This window comes from Hyaena hyaena, unplaced genomic scaffold (assembly GCF_003009895.1).
Source record: "Hyaena hyaena isolate Hyena2069 unplaced genomic scaffold, ASM300989v1 scaffold_943, whole genome shotgun sequence".
Classification (NCBI taxonomy): Eukaryota; Metazoa; Chordata; class Mammalia; order Carnivora; family Hyaenidae; genus Hyaena; species Hyaena hyaena.
The window spans coordinates 327921-340225 of record NW_024081575.1 but is presented as its reverse complement, the minus strand read 5'-3'; positions in this window follow the sequence as shown (position 1 = coordinate 340225).

Below are 12305 nucleotides of genomic sequence, written 5' to 3'. Positions count from 1 at the left end.
GATCTCATGACCTGAGCTGAAACCAAGAGTTGCTTGCTTAACCGACTGAGCCACCCAGGTGCCACTTATTTTTAAAAAACATTTTCTAACTTTGTTTTCCTACTATTTTATTGAGGATTTTTTGTATTTATATTGGCAAAGGATACCGGTCTACAGTTTTCTCAACATGTCTTGGGTTTGGTATTAGAATAAATCTCATCTCATAGAATAAGTTAGACTCCTCTCTAATTTTGGGAAGAGTTTGAAAAAGATTGGCATTAATTCTTCTCTTGTTCCTATTTTTGTCTTTCACTCTTTCCGCCTTTTGTGATTTATTTGAGCATTATATGATTTCATTTTCTCTCCTTTCTTAGCATATCCGTTATACTTCTTTTTAGAAACATTTTTTTAGTTTTTGTTCTGGTGTTTGCAATATACATTTACAACTAATTCAAATCCAATTTCAAAGGACACTACACTACCTCACTATTAGTGCAAGTACCATATAGTAACAAAAAAATGTCTAATTTCTCCCTTCCATTCCTTGTATTATCGCTGTTATTTATTTCATTTATACATACGCATATATTACCATATTTTTATGTATACAAAGACATACATAATTAAATACACTTGCTGGTATTATGTTAAGCACTGTTATCTATTAAATCAATTAAGGATAAGAAAAATAAAACTTTTCTATTTTACCTACAATTGTTCATTCTCCCATGCTCTTTTCTTTCTTTATGTAGATCTGAATTTCTGACCTATATGATTTTTCTTCTGTCTAAAAGACTCTTGGTGCTAAGAATGACCTCCAGTTGACTTCCAGAGAGGAAACAGAATTCAACCCTACAACCGCAAGGAATGATTTTGGCCAACATTGAATTGATAATAAGCTTAAAAGCTACTTCTCCCTCAGGTTCCCCAGAAAGGGATGAATTCCAGTCAACACCTCGCCTTCAACCTGTGAGCATCTAAGTGAAGAACTGGGTAAGCCACGCCGTGCCTCCACTTCTGGCCTAGGAACTGTGAGCCAAGAAATGGGTGTTTGTTAACCGCAAATCTCTAAGTTCGTAGTAATATGTCATGGTGGCAATAGAAAACCATGCACCAGGGCACCTGGGTAGCTCAGTCAGTTAAGTGTCTGATGCTTTGTTTCAGCTCAGGTCATGATCTCACAGTTTCTGGGTTCAAGCCCTGTATCAGGCTCTGCACTAACATTGTGAAGCCTGCTTGGGATTCTGTCTCCCCCCCTCTTACCCTTCACCCACTCACTCTCTCTCTCAAAAGTAAATAAATAAATTAAAAAAAAAAAAAAAAAGAAGAAGAAGAAGAAGGATCACCTGAGTGGCTCAATCAGTTAAGCATCTGACTTCAGCTCAGTCACCATCACACTGTTCATGGGTTCAAGCCCCACATCAAGCTCTGTGCTGACAGCTCAGAGCCTGGAGCCTGCTTCAGATTCTCTGTCTCCCTTTCTCTCTGACCCTCCCTTGCTCACACTGTCTCTCTCTCTCTCTCTCAAAAATAAATACACATTAAAAAACATAATTACAAAAGAAAGAAAATAGTGCACCATTCATATTGTAGGCAAAAGTAATAATCAGCAAACCAAGAAAAACAAGTTTATCATAATTGAACAGACTTTGCTAAGATGTTAACACCTTTCACAGCTTTTTGAATTATGGTAAATAAGCCAAGACAAACAACTTCCCCTTCAAGTTTTGCTTTCATTATGCTATTTTATGTTCTAAAAGTAACTGATACTTTATGTCTGATACCAGGGCACCTGTGAGATCAGAATTCGTTTCATGGTGATGCCAACATGTTACGAACATAAAATGTGCTCCTTGTTGCTATTTTCTTTCTTTTTTTTCTTTTTAAATTTATTTTGAGGGAGAGAGAGACAGAGTGTCCACAAGGGAGGGACAGAGAGAGAGGGAGATACAGAATCCGAAGTGGGCTCCAGGCTCCCAGCACAGAGCCAGATGTGGGGCTTGAACTCATGAACCACGAGATCATGACCTGAGCCAAAGTTGGACGCTTAACTGACTGAACCACCCAGGTGTCCGCTTGTTGCTATTTTCAAATCAGTCAATCAATAAAAAATTTTTAAATTCTCAATTTCAGTTTCCAATATGGTAAAGATTGATAGTTAGGATTCACACAAACAAAAGCTCCATGGGACCCTTAAAAGGCATTAAGAATGTGAAGGAACCTAGAGATTAAAACAAAAAAATCCTGAGTATCACTGCTTTAAGACAAAATGACTCTTCTTTCAAAACAAAAGCATGGGGGGCGGGGCGCACCTGGGTGGCTTAGTCAGTTGAGTATCCCACTTTGGGGCAGGTCACGATCTCATGGTTTGGGGGTTTGAGCCTCCCATCGGGCTCTGTGCTGACAATGCAGAGCCCAAGTCGGAAGTTCTGTCCCCCACCCCGCTCTCTCTGCCTGTCCATTGACATGCAGGCTCTCTCTCTCTCTCAAAAATAAATAAACATTAAAATAACACAAGAAAATCAACCAAAAAACCCCCCAAAACCCAGAGGCCTGAGTACAACTACATTTTACTGTCGTTCCTGGGATAGTTTCAGCCACTTATGTTAATTATCTATTTTAACCAAAGTCACTAACTTCTATTTACAGAGGACACTGGAGAGTGGAAAATTGTAACTTGTATACCACACACCACCATTTTAACAGAATGGCACAGAATTGTAGCTCAAACCTAAATACTGAAACTTGATCTTTATTTATAGGAATGAACTGCCTCCAGTAGCCTCCCTGGGTCTTGCTGGTCATTGGGAAAACTCAGTGCAAGTGGCCTGGGAGCCTAATACCTCTCACAGTCTGTGTTTTCTGCAATGTAGTCCTTCACAGAACGTTTACCTTAAAATCAAGGGTCTTCATAACCAGGGGGAGTTTGATGAAGATTACAACCGCCTCACTAGACGCTTACTTAACAGCGGATGTTTATGGAAGCTGGAAGGTCCAAGATTTATTTCAAAGGCCAACGTTCCAGTTCAGGAATAACAAACCATTGGTACAACATAATTCACATTTGGAAAAAATTAAACACACATGACCTGATGAGAACATTTTTTTAAACTAAGAAGTTAATGACGTATGGCTGAGCTATTTCTTGTATTCAGGGATCATATTTAGTATACTAATTCCTCTATGCTGTTAAGAGAATTTGCATGTGGGCGCCGCCCACAACCCGGTATTCACACCCATACCTGATTAACTGTTGGGTATTCGCTGGGCTTAGTGACTCACTTGGAACACAGAGCGTAAGGAGAAGGGGTGCTGTGGCTTAGAAACTTAGAAACTGGGTCATAAGAGGTAGCATGGCTTTGCCTCTCTCTCCCTCTTGGGTGCCCACAGTGCTCTCTTTGGGGAAGCTAGCTGCCATGCCAGACTGCCTGTGGAGAGGTGAGGAACTGAAGGCCCCTGTCCCCAGCTAAGGGAGAGACTGGAGCGAGTCCTGGATCAGCTGACCAACATCTTGACGACAGCCTCATGAGAAGAGGCCAGAGCCACCCAGCGAAGCCACTCCCAGATTCCCAGTCCTCAGGAATTCACTGTGTGAACCATCAGGGTTTTGTTGTTTTAAGATGCTGCTTAAATTTTGGAGTAATTTATTATGCAAAAAATTGCCAACTAATACACACATGGGTGAGAATACGCCATCACGACTGGTGGAGAATCTGTCCTTTTTAATATTTTAATTTCCCTAAACGCTAAAAAAAATCTATATTTTTATCCCTTTTTTGTTCTTTCATGAGGATCTGTAGGAATTGTCAGTGGAAGTGCTATTATGCTCAACATCATTTAACCCAATTTCGATGGTGTAATTCCCTCCTGAAGATACAAGTGTTTTTATGGGGAGTAGAAAAATGTGATTTCTATTCAGCGAACACATCACTGAAATGTGCTCCTAACCGGTGATCTGACAAAATAGTTTATCTTTTTTATGAACCAAAACCACGACACATAAAGAAAATCCAAGCACACATTTGTCATTTGTAAATGCTTCAATGGGGAAACAAATAAAATAGAATTTTTTTCCTCTTTCTTGCTCTTATTGTTTGTTCTTAATTAGGTTTTGTTTGTAGCAACGTTTTGCAATGCTGAAAAATGTGAAAATGAGGATTTAAAAACGATCAAATAATTCCATATTCCTGGCGCACTGCACACAACACAAAAGGAAGATGTACCTATATAGAAAAAAACCTATTTAGTTCCTTCTGTTGTTTATACCGTAAGTAATAGCTTATTAAGTGCAAACTATTCATTTTAAATGAGAATCTATACATCCTGGGCCCCAGCAGAATCCTACAGTTTAAATTTTTTGCCCTTAATTTTTTTTGGTCTCGACAATAAAGTAACACCTTATTTTTGTTTTCATTTTAATTTCAGCAGTTTTACAATAAACTAAGAAGGCAACCTTCCTTTAATCCTCTGTCACTGTATTTAAGGTAATGCAATCATGTACAATCATCTTGGGGAATTTTCCAGGATAAATAATGTTCCTTTATTCAACCTGGCATTATGTGTGCATGGGAGACTCAAGTTCTAAAATCTTTCACTCATATGCATAGAAGCATTTTACCATTTTTCATTTTGGAAACAAGTTGTAGCAGGATTTAATGGAAAGAGCTCTGTAAAAAACAGGAAGATGAGATTACTAAATCTGAACAAACAAAGATTAATGCAACAACCTCAGTCTGATCCCCCATTTTTGTCGCTCATTAAATTTATCCCCTGAAATAAGAAAAATTTCTCTGTAAATTACTTTCTTTAATTATTCAAATGACCCCCTGATTCCTGTCCCACTTTCTTCCAAAAGGTTTATTATCAACCAAGGGAAATAACATAAGATTTGTAAAGTGTTAAACAATATACAAATGTAAGAATTACTGTATTTATTAATTTACTCAGTCAGAGTGCAAGAGACATCCTATAGCTTTGGGAAAGTATCTCTTAACGTAAACACATGACAACTGAAACATTTTTTCGTGGATTTCAGTATTTTGGTATTATTTTTACTTGTTAAAATACAGTATTAACTTATCTGAATAATTTATCTTGGCTTATCTAAATTTATGTATGAAAAAATTGCAACTATCCTGGTTAAGCATATATTATGTATCTATGTATCTGGCACTAAGTATTTTTCCTAAGTTATTTTATTTACAAATGAAATTAATGAATGCACCAATCACACAAATTCGTGTCAAGATGCCTCCACATTTTATTCAAATGTAGCATTTTATTCCCTAAGTAATGCCTTTCAGTCCACGTGACCTGTTTATTTGCAATGATTATTTCACCTCAATTCCCTTCCTTCATGTGTTAATGCCTCTTAATCCCCACCTTCATCCTTTGTACCTATTCAACTCGAACAATTTATTTTTATTTTTTTAATTACTTTACTTTCATGTTTATTTATTTATTTTAAGAGAGAGAGAAGGGCAGGAGAGAGGGAGAGAGAGAATCTCAAGCAGGCTCTACCCAGGCACGAACCCAGGAACCGTGAGATCCCGACCTGAGCCAAAACCAAGAGTCAGTTGCTTAATCGACTGAGCCATCCAGGTGCCCCTCAACTCAAACAATTTCTAGTGGATTTTTTTGTGGTCTTTATTTCCTATTGCCCTCAAATGATTTCAACAATCATTTCATCAGACAGTTGCTCTCTGAGGTCAGCTCTGCACAGGTGTGCTCTTCATGAGGAGAGGAAGCACACGTTTGTCCTGGATCAAGGCCCCACTTTCTCTCCGGAAGCCGTCTCCCCAGTTGAAAAGCAGTGTTCCACTCCTTTCTGTGCACCTGCCAGCCTAACTCCTCGGTGTTAGGAACCTAGTGCTAACATGTCCGCAAAAAGGATAAATAGCTCCAACTTATGAAAAAATCAAATATCATTTCCGCTCAGCCTCTCCTCTCCTCCTCTCTATTTCGTCTTTCCCCCATCATTCTGTCTCCTTGTCACTTTCTTTGTATTTGTGTCTCTCTGTGTATCCTCGACCTTCTCAGTGGGCCCATCCATTTACTTTCCCTAATATCCACCTCACCTGAGCCTCTTTCTCTGCTAGCTCCCTCTCATACCTCTAAGTTCTTCTTAAATAGGGTTTCCAGGTCGCAGTTAAGGTCCTTGAAACCAGATAAGGCATGGTGGAGAATTTCTCCAGATAGTGTCTTTATTAATGGGCAAATCCTGGAAACTACTAATAATACATTAAAGCAGCGTCTGAGGTCAGCCAGTGCTATGGGGCAGCACATCAAATACTTTTCATCATCTAGAAAGTGAGCTGGGCCTCAAACACTGATTTCCTATCTCATTTTTTTCTCAATTTGTAAGGCCGAGGAGGACAAGTTATCTCTTTCAGTTACCTCTTCTGTCCCTCAGTGAGGCCCCATGAACTGGCCCAGCCAGAGAGGGAGATTGGTGTAAGGTGTATGGGGACGTAATTTAAACATTTTCTGTCTTTTGGGCAACAAACGAGGATTCCCCTTAAATATTTTGTGAATTCTGTAGAAAGAACTGTCTTCTTACAGGAGTAAGAACCCATTAGCTTAAGAATACCCAAGCCCATTTGCTCAAGACTTGCAAGCAGAATTCCTGCATTCTTCAAAGCCAAACGTTTGATAGAAACTCTATTTATTTGATCATCTTGATTCTTCTTTTCTGCACTCTTGGGGAGTACCTGGATGTTTACTAAGCACCCATAAACCAACTGCTATGTTCTAATTTCTGACTCTTTCGCCATCTATAAACACCCACATTGTTTTACAAACTGTTCTCAGCAATTGGTTGATTTCTTAAAATTTGAAAAACAGAATTTAAACTCAGGTTTCAGCCTTCCCTATCAATAACAAGGGAAAGGAATTAAAAATGTTTTTTTAATTGAATGATAAGTAAACTCTTTAGTGTCTGAGAATCTATGCCTTCACTTGTCATTGTTTTTTAGTACTTGGTGCCATCTTTAAAATTAGGAAAACAATACTAAACTTTGGGTGGTGGGGTTAAAAAGATATTCAGCACATCCATTGTGTAGCAGATACTGAAGAAGGTCCTTCGATTCCGAGGGGAGGAGAACACGGTGTTTGCCCTCAAGAGCATGGTCTGGATCACCTGGGTGGCTCAGTTGGTTAAGTGTCTGACTTTGACTCAGGTCATAAACCTGAAGTTCGTGGGTTTGAGCCCCACGTAGGACTCTGTGCTGACAGATCAGAGCCTAGAGCCTGCTTTGGATTCTGTGTCTCCCCCTCTCTCTATTCCTCCCCTGCTTGCTCGCTGTCTGTCTCTCTCAAAATTAATAAACATTAATTTTTTTTTAAGAGCATAGCCTTCATCTGCCTTCAGGTGCTTTACAAGGAGTTTTTGGATGAAAGGATCCAGCACTCAGTCCATGCAGAATCACTCCTCCTATTCTTCCTGATGACAAACGCCTCTACTCTCACCTTCTCCTGGATGTAAGGACTTTCCAAACAGGGCAGAAGGTACTCATTAGAATCCTTTCTCAGCTTGAGCCAAGCCCCTTCTACTGACTTGGGGTCCTCGGCATATCTGGTGCCATCTGCACTCACAGAGCATTTGGCAGAGACTTTTCCCCTCACAGCTTTTTGGAATAAATTCATATATTATATCATTTACATTTAAATTATTATTTTTATCTTTAATTACTTTTTAGAGAGAGAGGGGATGAGTGGAGGGAGGGGGAGGGACAGAGGGATAAAGAGAGAGAATTTAAAGCAGCCTCCATGCTCAGTCCAGAGCCCAACATGGGGCTCAATCCCATGACCCTGCGATCATGACCTGAGCCAAAATCAAGAATAGGAAGCTCAACCTACTGAGCCACCCAGGCACCCCTATACCATTTACACCTAAATTGTACAACTTGGGGCACCTGCAAGACTCAGTGGGTTACGCATCCAACTTTTGGTTTTGGCTCAGGTCATGGTCTTGTGGTTTCATGGGTTTGAGACCCACATTGGGCTCTACACTGGCAGTGCAGAGCCAACTTGGGATCCTCTCTCTCTCCCTCTCTCTGTCCCTCCCCCACTCAACACTGTCTCTGTCTCTCTCAAAACAAATGAATAAACATAAAAAAATAAATTGTACAACTCAATGGCTTTTGGTATATTACAGAAGAGTGCAGACCACACCACAATCGAAATTTAAAACATTTTTCCTATCTCCCAAGCAAAACCCCTGTACTCATCAGCAGCCACTTTCCATTCCCTTCTCCCCTCTGGGCTAACCTTAGCTAGCCATGAACCTACGCTGCATCTCTATGTATCTCCATATTCTGGACATTTCATAGAAAATAAATCATATAATTGTGGCTTTGTGCATGGGACTTCTTTCCCTTCATATAGCAGTTTCCAATGTTTACCTGTGTCATAGCATAGACCTACTCCATCCTTCATGTTATTCAGGACCAATTCCCTACAAAAATATGCTACAGTTTTTAAAAATCTACTCCTCAGTGGATGGTCATTTGGAGTCTTTCCACTCTGGGCTGTTATGAATAATGCATTTGTGTACTGTTCTGGGCAGACATATGTTTTCATTTCTTTTGGGAAGCTTACACCCAAGGGAGTTTAAGGTTTAAGGGGTGAAACGGCTCACATCCTACCCCTGGTAATACAAAATGATGCTGTAAATCAGGTAGAAACAGTGCTTCCTTATAGTTTGTAAAAATGTGCCTATGTATCAACTCTCACTCCTAAGAATTTATCCTGATACTTTTTTTTTAAAATGTTTTTTATTTATTTCCAGGAGAGAGAGAGAGACAGCGTGAGCAGGGGAGGGTCAGAGAGAAGAGGGAGTCACAGATTCTGAAACAGGCTCCAGGCTCTGAGCTGGCAGTCAGCACAGAGCCCGACGCGGGGCTCGAACCCACAAACCGTGAGATCATGACCTAAGCGAAAGTTGGACGCTTAACCGACTAAGCCACCCAGGCGCCCCTATCCTGATACCTTAAAAGCAATAAATATGGTTCTGAAAATGCCAATAGCAGAATCACCTATTTTGCTGAAATAATAAAAAGATACTAAATATCTAATAAGGAGGAAATGAAAATAAAAACCAAACAATGAAATATGGAGTACTAAACTTAGAAAGTTGTACATTTGTTATCTATGAAGATTCTTTAGAAGCATGAAAATGAGAAATAGGTAAAAACCAGCATATAAACGATACTTCTCCTATCGTTAGATAGGTACACATGGACCCAGCAAAATTAGAAACAAGCATTTTGTTGGGGTAAATAGGGTAAATAGCATTACTTATTTGTGTGTGTGTGTGTGTGTGTGTGTGTGTGTATGTGTGTGTGTGTACTATTGTGGACCTCACCAGAGAGAGATTCTGATTCAATAGCTATTCTAGGTTAATTGTTTCCTCAGAGATAACATGAGGGTTCTAATCTCTAGGACCACAGAATGTGATTTTGTTTGGAAATGGGGTGTAATTCATGAAGGTGAGGTCACACCGCAGGAGAGGAGGCTCCTAATCCAGAATGACTGGTGCCCTGGGAAGAAGAGGCGAGAGCCACACAGAGGAAATGTGGCAATGTGAATACAGAGGCAGAGATGGGCAGTGTGTCTCTACCAGCCAGGGCGTGCCTGGGACTAACAGAAGCCGGAAGTCAATGGAAGGACCCTTCCGTAGAGGTCTTGGAGGGACCACAGTCCTGCCAGCACCTTAGTTTCAGACTTCAAACCTCCAGAACTTTGAGACAATGGATTTCTGTTATTTAACCGACCTGGTTTTTGGTACTTTGTTATAGGAGCCTTAGGAAACTAATTTTGTAGCTTTGGCGGCTCGTGTGACAAGCTGTATGAACCTCTTGGGCTAATGCAACGGTAGAAACAGGATTGTACATGTAAAGGTCAATCTTTTAGGAGGAAGGGTCATTAGCCTGTTCATAGCTCAAGGGAAAGTATGGAGGACCTGCTGGAGACACGGTGTCTGTTCCCATAATCAAAAGAAGACGTTCCCACAATAAGCTCCTTCACAAGGTGCAATCATCACACCAGGGCCAGAATAAGGGGACAAGTCACTCCCGATATTGATCAACAAGGTACCTTAGGGGTCAGTGCTCAAGCAGAAATAATTAAGTGGGGGGTGGATATCAGTCGTCATCTGATTGGCAAGAGACCATGCAAACTTGCTTTAACCTCACCAGGAGTTTTCTCGACTAGTGGGCTCAGAATGGCTCCAAACAATAACGAAGGTCAGAAGACTTTGCAACGACATAATAAAAGTGCTAAGGGACAAAAACCTGTCAACGAAGAATTCTATGTCTATGAAAACTTGCAAAACTGAAGAGGAAGTAAACTTCCTAGATAATCAAGGGCCTTTGGTGAGGCTTTCCTAGTTCGTTCTTCCTTCATTGAACATGCTGTGGCTTACAGTAACATATTAGGTCTTCTCTTTTTTTTTAAGTTGATTTATTTATTTTGAGAGAGAGTGAGCATGAGTGGAGGAGGGGCAGAGACAGAGAGAGGGAGAGAGAGAATCCCAAACAGGCTCTGTGCTGACATGGGGCCAGATCTCATGAATCATGAGATCATGACCTGAGCTGAAATCAAGAGTCAGCACTTAACTGACTGAGCCACCCAGGCGCCCCTGAACATATTAGGTCTTGACTAAGGTGAGCAGTCACTTCACTTATACAAGAAAGGCCTTGTGGATTGTGAATTTTCCCCATTTTATACTTAGTTGCACAGCTTAAATCACACTTCTCAGGGAACTAGGTTCAATACATCCAGAGACTTCAGGGTTTTTGTAAACCATTAGCAATTTTAAACAACAATGAATGTCGTGCTGAAAGCATCTGATAGGAAAGAAGTGTTCTGTTTTTCAATAGCACGTTTGTAAGTTTTTATGATTCCTTCAGTTGCCTTCTTTCTTTCTCCAAAACAGGAGAAAATGCTTGGTAGACCTGCTTCTCAGTCCCTGACTCTTCAGATTTGCTGGAATACTGCTGTCAAATTCTTAAGGTTGCTCATAAAACACTCATCAAAGCCCTTTGGACAGTAAGCACACACGCTGTGAATGGAGAAAAGTGTAGTGCCGTTAGTGCTGGTAATTGTCCATTTAAATTATCCTCACATCAATGGAAGAATAGATTTCTCAGCACTTGCAGAGCATAAGCATATTATAGATTTATACTCTCTGTGATTGAATTAAAACATTTCATTTTGCAGAAACCTCAAACAATGCAAGGCCTTTGCATAATTAAGTAAAATCCTGGTTCTGTTGGTCACTATAATTATCTTATGCGGGAACACTACGTGTAATTGAGTTTTGAATTGAAGGCAGTGGAGCAAGTCTGTCAAAATCAATCGAATTGATTTTCACTTATGCAGATGTATTGAGTTTTACAGTGGATGAAGTTCTTTTTTTAAACAGATTAGATTCCATATACGGGCCAGTTTTTCATATTTCAAACCTTGTACACTTTCTCGAACAATTTCTGTATCACAGTCTTTCCTGACAAAACAACATGGAGAGCATCCTCACACTATGTTAAGAAATGAGTTCCAAAATTGAAAAAATCACACAAGTTAACTTTTCTAAAATAGAGGAATGACAAATGTAAAATAAAAATAACTCTAAGAAAAATGGATCACAAATATAAAACATCTGTGTCACGTAACACTGAGGACAGACCAACATGTTAACTATCGAGGGGTGTAGCCTGGAGTTGCCACGGACCATCCAGAAACCAAATACAGTAAAATCTTGGTTTGCGAGCATAATTCGTTCTGGAAACATGCTTGCAATCCAAAGCACTCACATATCGAGGTGAATTTCAAGAACCATTGGCTCAGTTGTGATCACGTGATGTTTGGTGCAACGGACTACTCATATTGTAACACATCGCCTGTTCCTCAAGTTAAAATTTATTAGAAATGTTTGCTTGTCTTGCAGAACACTCGCAGCACAATTTTGTCACAATCCAAGGTTTTACTGACTAAGAAAGCAAAACCAAGAACTCCAAAGTGAGGACACCTGATTACTGAACCCTTGAATATCAACGTTTCTGAAGCCAAATCCATTCCTCTTAGACTTCTAAATTAAGTAAATGTAAATTCCCCTTTGCTCATAAACTCACTTGAGTTTCATTTCTGTTGCTTTCAGTCAGAGTTCTGACATAAAAATAGCCTATCTGTGAATTTTCTGGCCTCGTATATGATAGGCATACGTTTAGAAGGCTGAAATTTTTTATATCAGTGGAGTTTTATATAGTATGATTTATATTTGTATAACATATCTTTGCTATGTTTGTTTTAATGTAGAAAAAATAACC